This window comes from Petaurus breviceps, unplaced genomic scaffold, assembly GCF_028583685.1.
Source record: "Petaurus breviceps papuanus isolate PSGF00001 unplaced genomic scaffold, PetGlider_PUasm1.0 90763, whole genome shotgun sequence".
In the NCBI taxonomy this organism is placed as follows: Eukaryota; Metazoa; Chordata; class Mammalia; order Diprotodontia; family Petauridae; genus Petaurus; species Petaurus breviceps.
In genome coordinates, this window is record NW_027187340.1 from 2,633,609 (window position 1) to 2,650,599 (window position 16,991).

The 16,991-nt window shown below is 40.8% G+C and overlaps 1 protein-coding gene across 1 annotated transcript in view; it reads right to left on the reverse strand.

The window, feature by feature from the left end:
• Positions 1–16,991, reverse strand: part of CHN1 (chimerin 1) — a 237,869-nt gene that overhangs the window by 59,195 nt on the left and 161,683 nt on the right. The gene's annotated exons all lie outside the window — the stretch shown is intronic.

The following is a 16,991-nucleotide window of genomic DNA, read 5'->3' on the forward strand; positions in this document are numbered from 1 at the left end:
TCTCTCTCTCTCTCTCTCTCTCTCCCTCTCTCTCCTCTCTCCCTCTCCCTCTCCTCCCTTCTTCTCTTTTCCTACTCCCCTCTCTCCCCTCTCACTCTTCTCTCCCACTCTCCTCTCCTCTTCTCTTTCACTCTCTCCTTTTCTCTCCCTCCCTCCCCTTTGCCCACTCTTCCTCTCCTCTTCCTCCTCCTCTTCTCTCCTCTCCTCTCCTTTCTCTCCCTCTGTATTTCTGTCTATCTCTTCCCCCCCCCTTCCCCCTTCTCCCTTTCCCTCTCCCTCTTCCTCCTCTCAGATTTTCTTGCTGGCTCAAGGAAAAAAATATCAGTAGGAAGATAATGAGCAATGAGTGAGTCATGCATCATTACAAAATGGCATCTCTTACCATTTAAAAACAAGGTGAGGTTGAAACACATAGTTGGCGTTTTATAAGAATGAACTATTTAAGAAAGAGGCTAATCTGTCCCTCTCATTGTTCAGTAATTCATATATAATGTAGGTATGTAGGTAGGATGTATATACACACACCGTGAAGCTGGCAACTGCAGCATAACTCTATTGAAGAGACAAGTTTATGAAGCAATTAGGTGAAGAACAGAGAAGTTTTTGACTATCAGACAGACCCAAGTACATTTAGGAACATGTCTATTATGCAACTAAAGAAAGTGGATGGAGTATCATTTCTTCACAATGAATCAAAGTAATTTCGCCCTGGGTCTAAATTGAAACCTATGCTCCCTCCCCCTTTCCTCCCTTCCTCCTCTCCCCCCCCCCCCAACAATTCCTTAAGATCATAAGTTGCAGAATACTTGCTGATCTGTATTGGTAGTAGGAGTTTCCTCACTGATACCAATGAAATTGGAGGTCTGGACAGTCTTCCTGCCCCTTCCATTCCCTCATTTCCACCCCCATTCAAAAAAAGTTGAAATACAGTCATGCACTGTTTTATCTCTATTATCAAACTTTTTAGCTCATGGCTGTGAATAAAATCACTGATTCTGCCCAAGGTCTGTTAGAGTTGAGCACTCAACTAGACAATAAAGGGAATCTTTAATGATAATTCCTGTGAAATTTGTGGACTTCTGCTTTATATCTGTAGGACTTCAGGTTGAGGGAAATCCTGGGTCTAGGAACCAAATCCAGCTCAATTACATGTAGTAACACTGAGAATATTTATTAAAGCACTACAACTTTCAATCCCACCATTGCCCCCTTTTCAAATTATTTCCTATTTACCTGCTTTTAAAAATATGCTATATATTTTAACAGTACTATTGAAAAGGAAAACAACTTATTTTTTAATCCATTATGAGTAAAACTGAATCAATACAACTTAACAGTATGTTTGTGCTCACAATACTTGAAATTACTCAGAATAAAGTTATTTGTTCTTTGAACAACTATTAATTTTCAAATAATGGGGTAAAAGAAGTCATTTGAATATACTTTTGTAACACTATGCTTAAATTTAGATATCCTTATTCCTCAGATGATTTTTGTTTTTGCCTTTTGAAACCATGGGCATATTTCTAATCACCCAGCATAGTGACAAGGAAAATAATTCCTTGTTTTAGGGAAATAAAATTTAGGGAATGAGAAAGGAAAGGATCTTAGTCCAGAAGAAAACCACAAGACAGGAAAAGGTCAACCTCAGACAGCAATAATGTTGAAAAAGCCTATAATTTGGAAACAAGTTTATGAAGATAATGAATTTTGATTCTAATCTACATGGTGCTTGAAGAACCTAGAAATCTTTCTACTTGAATAAATCAAGTCTAGCTTTCACAGCACAAACAATTCAGTTCAGAGTCTGTGCTCTATAGGTGGTGTATACCAATTCAATGCAATAAGCATTTATTAAGTATCTGCTATTTTCCAGGCACTGTGCTAAGGGCTAGGGATACAAATAAGAAAAAAAAAGACAGTTCCTGCCCTCAAATAGCTTAGAATCTGATGGGGGAAGGTGACACACAAAAAGAAGCTGAAAAGTTGGGGGTTGGGGGAGAGACATTTCAGGGTATCTTGTTCCATGGAGTTTAAACCAGGAAGAGCAACAGAAGCAAAGTGGAATGAGCTGGAAATCCAATTTCTACCCTCTCTAAAGAAAGATTTTGGGGGGGAGTCTGGTATTCCACCCTCCAGCCCTCTAGTTACACATTTTAGTCTAATCAAGGCATGAAGGAATCCTTAATCCATTCCAGGTGATCAAACTGTTTTATGTTTGGTTTTTTATACTTTCAAAGTGATTTTTATTTAATTATTTATTTTAATTATTTGATCTGCTTCCAACCTGTCAGGACTATTTTAAATGAATAAAGACATAAATTGACAATTTACATTTAGGTATGTCCCAATTTCTTTGTGTGATACCAAAAAGGCTTCCATTCCAATGGAAAATGCAGTTTGACTTTTTCTTTTTGTACTCAGGTTATGCTATTAGGAATGTGTAGCAACATTGGGTGACTTAAAATACATACTGAATCTTTAAACATCAGCAATAGTAAGAACAGGTCTTCTAGGAGGCTATTTTTTTTTAAACTAAGGACTAGTCTATAACTATCTCAAATATTAAAAACCTCTCCAAAATAATCTCCCTATATTTCACCTCATGACCTCTGACGGGCATCTCCAAATCATTGCTTCTCGTGTAGCTGACAACCTTCTAATCAGCAACCTTGGCCTTTTTGCCAGGCTGCCTCTGTGGTATGGGACAGAGATCCCAGCAGTGCACTACAAGGAATGGTTGGGAGCTTTGATGAGTGAATCCTCAGGAGTCTGAAAGACCAATGGCTCTAGTGGGAATGTAATAGTTCTGTTGTGATAAAGTCATCCCACAAGGGAATAATTATACTAAAAACTATCATTATTATAGCACTATGGGGCAGCTAGGTGATGCAGTGGACAGAGCACTGGCCCCTGAATCAGGAAGATTCATCTTCCTGAGTTCATATCCTGCCTCAGACATGTACTAGCTATGTGACCCTGGGCAAGTCACTTAACCTTGGTTTCTCATCTGTCAAATGAGCTAGAGAAGGAAATGGCAAACCACTCCAGTGTCTTTGCCAAGAAAACTCCAAAATGGGGTCACAAAGAGTCGGTCACTACTAAGAAAACTGAACAATAACATAATGAATTGGAGGAGGAAATAGCAAACCACTCTGGTATTTTTGTCAAGAAAACCCCAAATGGGGTCTCGAAGAGTCAGATAGGACTGAAATGACTCAACAGCAACAATAAAAGCAAAATGAGTTGGGGAAGGAAATGGCAAATCATTCTAGTATCTTTGTCAAGAAAACCCTAAATGGGGTCACAAAGAGATAAATGTGACTAGAAGTGACTGAACACAGCAAAATCTGGCACTATGAGGTTTGTAAAGGACTTCAAACAGGTGATCTTAATTGAACTTTGCAACAATAGGCAGTTGCTATTATTATCTCTATTTTACAAATAAGGAAAGTGAGAATAAGATAAAGTGACTTGGCGAGGGTCACACAGCTAATGCATATCCATGGCAGGATTTGCATTCAGATCTTGACTCCAAATCCAGTGCACTACGCCACTGTAGTTGGACCACGTGACCTTGTCACCTAAGACCATCTTCCTCTGGATTTTGCATGAGACAGACTCCATAATCCCACTATAGGAACATCTGAGTCCAGCTCCACAGTTTCTAGTAATGTCTGGCATTCACAGTAAAGATAAACAAAGAGCAGGTGTGAATAAAAAAAACATTCAATAATTTTTTGGTTGTCTCATAAGTTTCTTGGTCAGTCAACTGATTGATTGATCATAAGTTTTCCATTAAATCTGGATAAGATGGTAAGAAGTCTTGAGAGGTCACCTCATTCCTACTTTAGTAGAGAATGAAGCTTATCCCACATGAAGTAATGAGAAGCCAAAAGCCCACTTGAGTATAATTTTTGTAATCTGTACCAACATTTTATCCTGATTATTTGCTTAAAGGAAGAGGAGGCATAATGGTAATAGCTTAGAAAAGGTTCTTGTCTTATTCCTTACATGAAAATAAACTGGGGTGGCTAGGTGGCCCAGTGAATAGAGCACCGGCCCTGGAGTCGGGAGGAACTGAGTTAAAATACGGCCTCAGACACTTAACACAAAAACTAGCTGTGTGACCTTGGGCAAGTCACTTAACCCCAACTGCCCTACCCTCCCCCCTCCAAAAAAAAGGCAAAAAAAAGAAAGAAAATAAACGGAGGTCAATAACAATACTAGCTAACATTTATATAATGTTTTATGATTTTGAAAGAACTTTTAATATGTTATTTCATTTGATTCTCATGGCATTCTTATGAGTTGGGTGCTATTATTACCTCCAATTTACCAAGGGAAAAATAGAAAAAAAAATGAACTGCATTTTCCATTGTAATGGAAGTTTGTTTTTGTTTATGCATCACATAAATAACTCAAGGGATATGGAAACTAGCCCAGGGTCATATGACTAGTAAATATCTAAGGCAGGATTTGAACTCAGCTCTTCCTTACTCTACGGCCAGCACTCCGTACACTGTGCCTCCTAGTAAATACATATTCATTAGCAGAAACAATAGTGTTTGGCAATCTGTGCAGTAAATGGATGCTGCAGAACCATGATCATGGCAGCAAAGATTTAAAATGGAACTGAGAATATTTAGAGTAATTTTGAGGAAACGACCTCAATCAAAAAATTCTTTTATTAAAAAGGTCGCACAAAACCAGTATGGATCTTTATCCCACCTTCTCAGTTTCTTCCCAGGGAGAAATAGCTGCTTTTGGCAGATTTCAGCATCTGGTCTAGCAAGTACTATTCTTCTTTATGATTTGTTCAACAGTCACTGGCTCTAGCCAATGCTCTCATGCCCACAATTCCCAGATACACTGCATGTCAAGTGGCCAAGATAACACAATGAGAATCCTTTGGAACAACGTAATTTCTCCACATGAAGCATCTTATATGGGCAGATAAACTCACGTTTATGGCTTACAAATGGCTTTAATTCCTTTGGCAATCTCATTGTTGTCTAGCCTGTCTCACTGGAGAAGCAAATTAAACCGCACAGTTTCTGTACAGTTGATTTTGATCAGCCTAAAAAAGGTAGAATAGGGAGGTCCTTCTAATATCAGAACTTCTACCTTAAGAATCTGCAGGGGCAGAAGGCTCAAGGGACTGGCATTTCCAGACCCATCATTTTTTTTTTTTGCCTTTTGGAGGGTAATTGGGGTTAAGTAACTTGCCCAAGGTTACACGGCTAGTTTTTTTTTTGTGTGTGGGTGTTAAGTGTCTGAGGCTGGAACCGAATTCAGGTCCTCCTGACTCCAGGTTGGCGCTTTTACTCACTGTGCCACCTAGCTGCACCCCCCCCAGGCCCATAATTAAACCTGTTGCCACAAGCATAAAGATTCCAGTGCTATAAATATGGTGACCTAGCGGTGCATGCAGACATCTCAGAAAAGATCCCTTCAGGAGGCACTCTAAAGTTCCACCCACAGATGTAGCCATGGAATTTACTGAAGCTATGATAATAGAGGGGCTCTTTTGTAAGCGTGTAAAGAGTTTTATTCTGTGGTCAATATAGTACTTGAATGCCAAGCATCTTATACCTTGTACCATGAGCCTCCTGTGGCTACATACAATTCCAAGAGAGTTATGGCTATTATCTCTTAATGGTACAGACTTAGAAGTCTGCTACTTGCTGTTGTAGAAAACATTTTAGGAGACCTGGGAGGGGATCCTAGAGGATACCTAGTCCAATCTCCTCAGAAATTGAGAAATAGAGAAGTGAGATGATTTGTCCAAGGGACATGGGGTATTAAGAGACAGAGGAAGGATTTGAATCCAGGTCCTTTTGTTAAATCTGGTGGCTCCAAGAAGCTGCAGCATATATAGTAGCCACACAAAACCTTCTTGGCAGATAGGCTAATCCAGGTTGAGGGCAGCTAATAGGCCTCAAACCTACTGGTGAGTCAGAGGGATATCTAGCACAAGCATGTGAAGACAGCCGCTGGTGGAATGGGCAGATGAGAACAATCTGTTCCAACAGCCATGAAGGTGGCTGAAGCAGGCTCTGTGGGGAGTTTAGAGCTTGGTCAGGCATCAGAGATGCCAAGGACATCCACTGCATTCCAGGCCATCACCTGTCATCCTGACTTTTGTCCTGCTCCTGGACTTTGATGACTTTGGAGGAGAGAGTGAGGCTGATGACTTTGCCCAACTCTGCCTCACTTAAATCCAATTCACATTCAAGTCAAGACATCAACCCATGATTTCATTAGTCCTCTTCAAAAACAAAGGACAGATATATTAATGAAGCCATATCCAGTCCTCTTCCAGTAGACCATGTAGCCGATCTGCAATGGATGCCTTTCAGAGAACAAATAGAAATTCAGTAGTTTCAGCAGCCCTGATATGGAAGCCTAAGAAGTTGACATTAGATAATCTAATTTCACATTCCTCTTTTTTCTGCTCAAATATTTAATGTATCAAAAGGACACAGAACTTCCTGAAATTTCTTCTTAAGGTCACCCTCTTGATCATCAGAACTTAGTTAAAATAATAGTACCACAATTTAGAATATTTGAAAATAGGCTCCTAATTGAAGTTGTATACTGAATGTACTTTAATTATAAACTCCCCTGACATTTACAACTCTTGATAATCTGGTTTCAATCTATTTTTCCAGGCGAATTTCATGTCACTTCTTCTCATGCCCTGTTCTAGACAAAATGGCCAACTTGCTGCCCCTGGTACAAGATGTGCCGCTTCTTGTCCTTATGCTTCTGCAAGGCTGCCCTGCTTGCCTAGAATGCATTTCCTCCTCATCTCTCCTGCCCCCTTGGAGGCTCATTCTAAGGCCTTCCTTGTAAACAAGGCCTTTCACGCTACTTTTAGTTTTTTTGTGCTTTCATCATCTGCCCCACCAAAATTACTTTGTATTTACAATCAGAAGACGATAGATTTCAATTTGGAAGAGGCTTTAGTGGCCAATGAGTTCAACCCCCATTTTTTATAGATGAGGAAAGAGAGGCACAGAGAGGTTATGTGACTTGCCTAGGGACACAGCTTAATTAAGTATTCGATGGAGGATTCAAACCCAAGCTGGCCTTTCTGACTCCAAGTCCCTAACCATTTTTCACATTACTTTGATTTAACTTATACACATATTATCTCCCCTAGACAATGTAAACCCCTTGAGAGCAGGGACTGTTTCATTTTTTACTTTGACTTTCTAAACACTCCACAGTAGACACTCAACAAATGCTTGCTGAATGGAATTGAACAGATTTGCAAAGACTCTCTGTAAGAATTAACTGATTGGGGGCGGCTAGGTGGAGCAGGGAAAATAGAGCACCAGCCCTGGAGTCAGAAGGACCTCAGTTCAAATCTGGCCTCAGACATTTAACACAAAACTATCAGTGTGACCTTTGGCAAGTCAACCCCAATTGCCCAACCTCCCCCCGCTAAAAAAAGAATTAACTGATTGGATGCTGTAGCAGCAAGCACCCCAAGGGTCCTCAGGGTTTGCTGCCAACACAGGTTCTTGGATCTGCTTTGTTAAAGGAAAGCAACTCAAAATGGGTTAACAAGCTTACTTTAATCAGTCAAACATATATCGTTTACCTCGTTCAGGGGAAAAAGGTCAGCACCCTGAACTTCAAAGTATACAGGCAGAATTATCAAGACAGAAACAGACCGAGTAGACAGCTTTCCAAACTGTCCAACCATTACATCCATACCAAATCATTATCTGGGTTTTTCAAAGCCGGGGGGCTCTGGACAGCGGCTTCCCAGAATCCAGATCAAATCACAGAACACTTCTCAAAGTGAGCCCCAAAACAAAGCTACACATCAGGGCTTATATAGCCTTCTCCTGGTTCAGAGAATGCAACAACCTTATTGACCCACTGGCCAATCAAGAAGTATCTACTGAAAAACAAGCCTCCCACCCCAGGCTCCAGGTGCACTTTAGCCTGGGGCTGGGAAGATCTTCAAATTTACATTCCCATTACAGATGCCCAGAGTAACATAAATGATGATGAGTTATTGGTAATCTCTGCTAAGACTAAGGTTTACAAAGACAACTTCCCTATGGGAGCAGGGAGGATTGGCAACAGCCTCTAGATTGGGGGATTGCTTCTCTGCCTTCTTACTGGTGCCCTTCTATTTTCAGAAAGCATCAGCACAGTTTGTGAAGCCCACTGGATAAATGTAACTAGCTCAAAGCTGTCTTATTTAATTAGTGCTCAACCTCCTCTCTTTGTTCCCCTTTGAGCCAAAGGAACATTTCTAGCTCTCAAGCAAATTGGTGAAATGTCTAGATCCTGACAAATGACAGGGCTCTTCACAGAAATTTTTAGAGAACACCTAAGGACCTCTGTTGTTGTTGTTGTTCAGTCATTTCACTTGGGATTTTCTTGACAAATACTGGAGTGGTTTGCCAATTCCTTCTCCAGTTCATTTATGGATCCAAGGCAAAAGGGGGTAAGTGACTTGTCCAGGGTCACACAGTTAGTAAATGTCTGAGACCAGATTTGAACTCAGGAAGATGAGTCTTCCTCACTTCAGGCACTGTGCCACCTACCTGCCCCAAAGGAACCTCTCGCTCTTGCTTATATTGGGCCCACCTTGAAGCCTTAGGATTTAAAGGCTTTCTCTCTGTCCTGCAGTTGAATTTTCTTTTTTCATTTTTCAAATGCTTTATTAACTTCTGATTTACATCATTCATTTCCACCAGATTTTGAGTTACAAATTTTCTCCCCGTTTTTCTCCTACCCACCGCCCCAAAATAGTAGTCCCACAGGATATCCCCTCTTCCAATCTGCTCTCTCCCACATTTTCTCCCATACCCCTTTTGACTTTTCCAGTAGGGAATGGTGGATCTCTATGCCCCAGTGCCTGTATATCTTATTTCCCAATTACATGTAAAATAGTATTAATAATAGCATATATATATATTTTTTAAACATTTGATTTTAAAACTTTGAATTCTATATTCATTCCCTTCCTCCCTTGTTACCCACCCTTACTGGTAAGATAAGCAATTCGGTATGGGTTGTACATGTGTAGCTAATGCAAAACATTAACATAGTAGATATACTGTAAAAGATTGACTATATTTCCCTCCCTCCTATCCCACCTCCCACTTGTTCTATTCTCTACTTTGATCCTGTTTTTCAAAAGTGGGTGCTTCCAACTTCCCTCCCCCCAGCCTGCCCTCCCTTCCATCATCCCCCGTCTCATCCCCTTCCCCCACTATTCTCCTGGAGGGTGAGATCCCCTATTTAGTGTGTATTTCCCTCCCTCCTCAAGCCAGATTCAATAGGAATAAGGTTGACCCATTACCTTTTGCCTTCCTATTCTTCCCCTCCATTGTAACCATTTTCCCTTGCCCCTTTTATATGAGATAGTTTACCCCATTCTGTCTCTCCCCATCTCCTCTCATTATATTCCTCTCTCACCTCTAATTTCACCTTTTAAGTATCACCCCTTCCTGTTAAATTGGTCCTGTGCCCTCTATATATATACCTGTATACCCTCTATATATATACCTGTAAGCATATATACACACATTCACACAAAGTATTCATATGCCCATATACCCTCATATATAGACATATATATATTTCTATTCCCCTCAACTATTTTCATACTGAGAAAAGTTTCATCAGTTACAATTATCGTTTTTCCATGTATGAATTTTCTTTTATTGTACTTAATTTATATGGTATTTAATTAGTTTTATTGTATTTATTTATAGTATTTAATTGATATTTTTAATACTATGTATTTTAATTTAAATATTATATATTTAATTGTTGTTTGTCAGACAATCAATGACATCAGGAAGGTGATGCCATGACTTGCAAGCGAATTGGATTTGAGTGAGGCAGGGTTGTGCAGTCACCAGCCTCACTCTCTCCTCCAGAGCCATCCAGGTCCAGTGACAAGATATAAATCAGAATGACTGGAGACAGCCCCAGCAGGGGGAGATTCTTTTATTATTATTTATTATTCTTTTTATTATAATATCTCCCAACTAGAGTATAGACTCCTTGAGGGCAAGGAATATCTTGATTTTTCTGTCTGTACTCCTAGCACTTAGCATAATACTTAATAAATGCTTTTTTCTTTCATTTATTCATTCAATATTCTACTAATGTCTTACACTTGGGCTATTTGAATGATCATCTGCAGTGGGGGTGCAGATACCTAGTAGCATAAGCCAGTTCCTCTCTTAGAGGTTTTTGTTCTCCCCTCCGCCCCCAGTAAAGACAAGAAGCTTTGAGTTTACTGTAGATTCACAGCATGGTTTCTAGTGCTATGAATTGGTAGATCCTCATAATCTGTAAAATGCACAGTGGTTCTTCCAACTCTGGTGACAGGTTTTACAAGCGAGTCCTGTGGAAGGTCTTGTCACCAATTACTGACACATTTCCAGCCATTTAAGAGGAAGACTACACTTTCTCCAGGATCCATCCGGAGGCATCTTATCATTTATTTTTCCCACATGATTCAGCTTCAGGGCATTTATGTCACTCAAATAATCGAGGCTGCCTAATGGTAGGTGATGTGAACAGCTATGGCCGTCCCTGGGCTTCATTCAGATGGAATTGGGATGGTCGATTCTCTCAAGGTGTTCCTTGATCACAACAAGCACTTAACTTCCTTTCACTTGCCTGATGAGTATCACCATCACCTGCAGTGTCAAGCCCGACTCACAGTCATTCTGGCTGAACTGATTGGCTGGTGCGGGGGAATAGCTAGTCCCTGTATTTTGATGATCCTGTTGACAAGATTTCTCTACTTCATAATAATAATTATAGAAGAAGGAGGAGTTAGCATTATAGCAGGCACTGTGCACCAAGCACTGTGATAAGTACTTTACAAATAATACCCCATCTGATTCTCATGACAATTCTGGGAGGCAGGTGCTATTGTTACCCCCTTTTACAGATGAGGAAACTGAGGCAAACAGAGGTTAAGATAGTCAAGACACATTTAATAAGCACTTACTATGTGCCAGGCACTATGATAAGTGCTGGGGATGCAAAGGAAGGCAAAAGGCAGTCCCTGCCTTCAAGAAGCTCACAGTCTAATAGGGGAAACAAAACATAAAAAGAAGCTGAAAAGAAAGGAGAGGGTAAGAGGTGGGGGAGTGATGAAGTCCTGTTGCTGGAAAGGAAATGATGAGGGGGTCTTCCCTGGGAGGAAAGTGTCCACCCTCTACTCTCTCCAATCAGAGAGAAGGAAGGGCTTGGGGGCAGGGGGTACTAAGGAGGTTCAGGTTTCAGAGCTGATGTCATCTTTCAGGAAAATGAATTTCTGGAGATAATGATGAAGTCCGGGTGGGAAAAGGAGTGACTTGTCCAAGGTCACATAGCTAGTAAGTGGCTGGGGGTGGGACTTGAACTTAACTTTTCCTGACTAGTACAGAGTTTGATCTACCTTCCCATCTAGCTGCACATAGTATTGGTGTTGGAAGCTGTCCCATTAATTTCTATGGTCTTCAGTGATGGAATCTCAGTGTCTTGAGAGATGATAGATTTATTTCAATAGAGAGGCACTCTACTGAGAAGTCTTGAAGGCTATGTGTTACTGTATATACAGAGTAACACTGTAACATACTCAAATACTTCCATACCAAAGCGATCTGTGATCTCATCGATTCAGGAGTTCCTTCCAGTTATACAGATCACAAGCCATTCATTCTTGCCCATCTTGGGTAACTTTCACCTAGTCCTCCCAAGACTTCAGCACAGAGGGTTTCTTTACCCAATGGGCTGGAGGCTTTCTACCTTGTCTCTACCTTGTGAAGACACCAGTGGGGGTACTCTGGCCATTGGAAAAAAAAAACCCAAAGTTTGAGCACTGAGACAGAATTACAGTTGGTAATATAAGCAGAAATTATTTTGCTGATTCCAAATATAAAATATAAGTCTCTGTACCTAGACTCATAGTTTAGGGTGGGGAAGAAAAAATTTGGGAAGTCTGATTTCACTAAGTCCTTAAGTTCCCCCAAGGTTTTAATCATTGGTGAAGCAGGAGTAAGGAAGGATCTTATTGCGGTGTGTGTCAGTGTACTACAGAGAATAGGTCCTCAATCTTGTTTAAAGATAGAAGCAAACCTGTCTGCCCATGAATCCCAATGAGCTGGCCAACTGATATCAAATATACCTCCAAAGCAGCCATTCTAAGACAAGGGCATCTCAAATTTCAGCCCAGAGACTATGTTCAGTCATTCACCAATAAAACTAGAAAACAAAGTTTCATTGTCTAGGGTTGTCCATTTTTTTGTTTTTGTTTTTGGAGGGGGGAAGGCTGGGCAATTGGGGTTAAGTGACTTGCCCAAGGTCATACCGCTAGTAAGTGTTAAGTGTCTGAGGCCAAATTTGAGCTCAGGTCCTCCTGACTCCAGGACCAGTGCTGTGTTTACTGAGCCACCTAGCCGCCTCTGGTCGTCCATTTTTGATAGATTCCCATTCTTGTCCCCAGGATGCATGTTTATTCACACTAGGTATCAGCAACAGGAGAGGGGCAAGTGGCCCTTCACTTTCTCCTTTTATTTCTGCTGAATATCTCTAGAAATCAATATGGCATCAATGACAGAAAGCAGTCTGTGGAGCAACATTTATGAAGCACCTATTATGTGCTAGGCACCTTTTTAGGTTTAAGGGACACAATCTCTACTCATGAAGAGCCTCCCTAACAGGGAAGTCTGTAAGGACATATATAAAAGAACTAGATATACTTATGCTGTTGTTTAGTCATTTTTAACTCTTTATGACCCCTTTGGGGATTTTCTTGGCAAAGATATGGAGTGGTTTGCCATTTCCTTCTCCAGCTCATTTTACAGATGAGGAAACTGAGGCAAATAGGGTTAAGTGACTTGCTCAGGGTCATGCAGCTAGTAAGTATCTGAGACTGAATTTGAACTCAGGTCTTCCTGACTCCAGCCACAGTGTCCTATTCACCGTGCCACCTAGTTACCCTTATTGTTAGGTGTCCCTTTCCTTAAGTAGTCAACAGAGACAAAAAGGACGTACCTGGGTATATACAGAATAAATATGAGATGTCTCAAAATTTTTACTTCATTTTTAAGCTTTTCAGACTTGCAGCTGAACTAAGACTTAGTGACACCTTGCATAAAGAAAATAAGAAATGCATTGTGGTGTAGTGTCTAGAGTAGTAGACTTGGAATCAGGGAAATCTGAGTTCAAGCCCCACTTCAGATACCTGCTAACTGAGAGGTATTGGGTAACTTACCTCTAACCTCCAGGCCTCCGTTTCCTCATCTATAAGACTCCCTTCTGGGCAGCCAGGTTGTGCAGGGGATAGAATGCTGGGCATGGAGTCAGGAAGGCTCATCTTCATGAGCTCCAATCTGGCCTCAGACACTTACAAGCTGTATGACCCTGGGCAAGTCACTTAACCCTGTTTGCCTCATTTTCCTCATATGTAAAATAAGCTGAAGAAGGACATGGCAAACCACTCTAGTATCTTTGCCAAGATAAGCCCAAATAGGGCCACAGAGTTGGACATGACTGAAAACAAACAACAAAGGTCCCTTTCAGCACTAAATCAATAATTCCATGAAATACAAATAAAAACAAAATTGTCCAATTTAGAAGGAATCCCATCACCCAATTGCCCACCACCAGTGAGCCCAGCACCACATGTGCATTCCCTTTCCCCTCAATAACCTTTCAGGTAAGTATTCTGGTCTGAAATCAAGTTTATTTAACTAGGTAGCAGGAAGAATTCAACCTACCATTCGTGGAGATAATTGGAGCATGGGGGATGTAAGGGAAAAGAATTCAGAGGAATGCTGCCTTTGAATTTTATGCTCCATTGGCATGAAAATTATTCATTAGTATGAAAATGACAACATTCTGATTACTCTCACCACTGGTTTACAGACTTAAGTTGAATTGCCACTACAAAAGAACATGTATCACTTTGGTCTTAATGATTTTCTTTCCTTTTTAGTGATTTGTTCCATTGATTGATTCATTTATTCAATACGCATTTACCGAGTGCCTAAAATATACCTGGCACTATGTGCTTAAACAACTGAATCACCGCAACATTCTGTGATTGGTCCATGGGTAGTTTTCAATCTGAGAAAACTGAGACACAACAAATTTTTTCCATGGTGATATAGACAACAGAATGATTTCAAAACCAAGAAGACCTGGGCAGCCAGGTAGTACAGCGAGTAAGAGCACCAGCTCCAGTGTCGGGATGACCTGGGGATTGAATCCGTGCTCCGACACTTAGCACCCACCCAGAAACACCTGGCCGTGTAACCTTGAGCAAGTTACTTAACCCCAATTACTTAGGGGCGGCCAGGTGGATCAGCGAGTAAGAGCCAGGATAACCTGGGGATCGAATCTGGGCTCTGACACTTAGCACCACACCCAGAAATAACTGGCCATGTAACCTTGAGCAAGTTACTTAACCCTGATTGCTCATAAAAAAAAAAAAAAACCAAGAAGACCTATGTTCCAGTCCTTTCTCTAACCCATCCTGGCCCTGCCTTCTCAGTGTTACAGTAAACTTTAAATGCAGGGAAATACGACAATCTGCATTCATGGAAAGAGATTCCTTGCCCAGGAATTCTCCCAAACAATAAAATCCCAGTGCCAGTTTTTATCCTTAGGCTATCCTGGCTATAGTCATACCAATGATTAGTGGCATAATTAAGTGAATGGGAGTGGAAGATTCAAATCCAGGCTACAATTTAGCAATCTGAGTAAGATTATCCTCCCAATCTGACTTTTTAATTTCCAATGAAATCTCTTGCCTTTATTATCACCTCTCTTTTGAAATTCCCCTCCCCAAAGACTGGTCCCTTGAATCAAGAAATTAGGAAAGGGCACACTGGTCACAAGTGGTCAGGTAGCAGGGGAGGCTAGGAAGAAAGATGGCAGGACTGAGGAAGTGGAATGAAGTGTGGCTGGACTCTCCCTGAAATAATGGGGCAGGATTTGCCTCTCAACTACTCTGGCTGATCTCTTCTATGCACTTATTATAATCTAACTTGTACACTGGTAATTTGTGTCTGCATCCTATCTTTTCTACTGGACTGTAAGCTCCCTGTGGGTGTGAACTGTGTTGTTTTTCATCTTGGTGTACTTATCACAGAATCAAGAATATAGTTGGTACTGAATTGAATTAAATTAAAATTTGTCTTATGACTAAGAAACCTCAGTTACTCAGTTTTGGTGGTCAGTTAGGGCTCTTAGGTGATCCTAAAATTAAGGGAATTGAAGGTAAGAGCTGACAGCTAGGGGCACAGTGCACAGAATAACAGACCTGGAGTTAGAAAGATTAATTTTCCTGAGTTCAAATCTGAACTCAGACATGTACCAGTTGTGTGACCCTACGCAAGTCATTTAACTCTGTTTGCCTCAGTTTCCTCATCTCCAAAATGAGCTGGAGAAAGAAATGGTAAAAACCACTCCAATACCTCTGCCAAGATAGCTGCAAATGGGGTCATGAAGAGTAGGATGTGACTGAAAAAAATGACTTGAACAACAACAAAAAGGTAAAAACTAAGATGATGCTAGAAAGACCTGAGTTCAAATTTTATCTTTGATGTGTATTGTCACTATAACCTTGGACAAGTTGCTTAACACTTACCCTATGCCTCAGTTTTTTCAACTGTAAAATAAGGGGGTTATGCTAGATGGCTTCTGCAGTCTCTTCTAACTCCAGAATTATAACCCTAAATCATTTGTAGTCAGATATTGTCCCCTGGCCCAAGTCTGCCCCTGGGCTTTGTTGTGGGCTTCTGGCATGCCCTCCACTGCACAGTTGTGTTTCTGCTTTAGTTTTAGAAGAGACTTTTGGCTCCAAAACTCAGGACAAACATCAAATCAATAGCATCCCTTGGTGCTCTATCCTGACAACTTCAGTGAAAAAATAGCAACCTCCAAGTGCCTGAGGACGGTGTTTTTCCTTTCCCTGGTTTCTCTTTAAGGTTCTTGCTCCCAGGAGACAATACCCTTCCCCCTTCCTTTGCTTTTTCTGAAAGAATAACACCATAGGAAAGCATGGCTAGAACCTTTCAAATATACCAGGTTTAGTATTCATGGAAAAGGGGAGCCCACACTTCAAGGACTGACTTAACACCTCCACCATGAAGCTAGGTAGTGCGGAACATAGAACACAGGTCTTGTAGTCAGGAAGACCTGAGTTCAAATCTGACCTCACATATGACTACCTATGTGAACCTAAGCAAGTCACTTAACCTTGTTTGCCTCAGTTTCCCTATCTGTAAAATGAGCTGGAGGAGGAAATGGCAAACTACTCCAGTATCTCTGCCAAGAAAACCCAAATGGGGTCACAAAGAGGTAGACATGACTGAACCACCACTACTACAGCAACAACCTCCATGAAACCTGTCCTGATCCTTCCTTTTTAAAGTGATACCTAAGCTCTGAACAATTATTTGTTCTCCTTATGGCACTTAAAATAATCCTAGCTGATATTGATATATAACGCTTTAATGTTCGCAAAGTCCCATTGCATAGGTCAGTTCACTTAATACCTTAATACCTGGTATTGTTGGATAAAAAGTGCAGTTATCCCTTCCACATCACATCACAGTTTTGATATAGCATGGGTCTGTATAGGAAATTAAATGGAAATTCCGGGGGAGTTTTGCAGAAGCTGCAGATGACATGCCAGCAGATGACACAAACAAAAAAAAATTAGAAACTCAGAAATGCATAAAATATATGTATAGTTTCATATAATATCAACATATTTTATCTTTTAATACCATGATAATTCAGACTTCTTTGGTACAAAGGGAGGGCCAAAAAATTTGATGTGGATTTTCCATATTGCAAGGGGGCAGGGTGTCATGCCCCTAACCCTGGTGATGTGGAAGGAATAACTGTACTAGAGCTGGAAGTCAGGAGGCCTGACTTACGTTATTGACCAGCTAGGTGGCCATGAATCAGTTGTTCAACCTCTCTGGGCCAAATTTTCT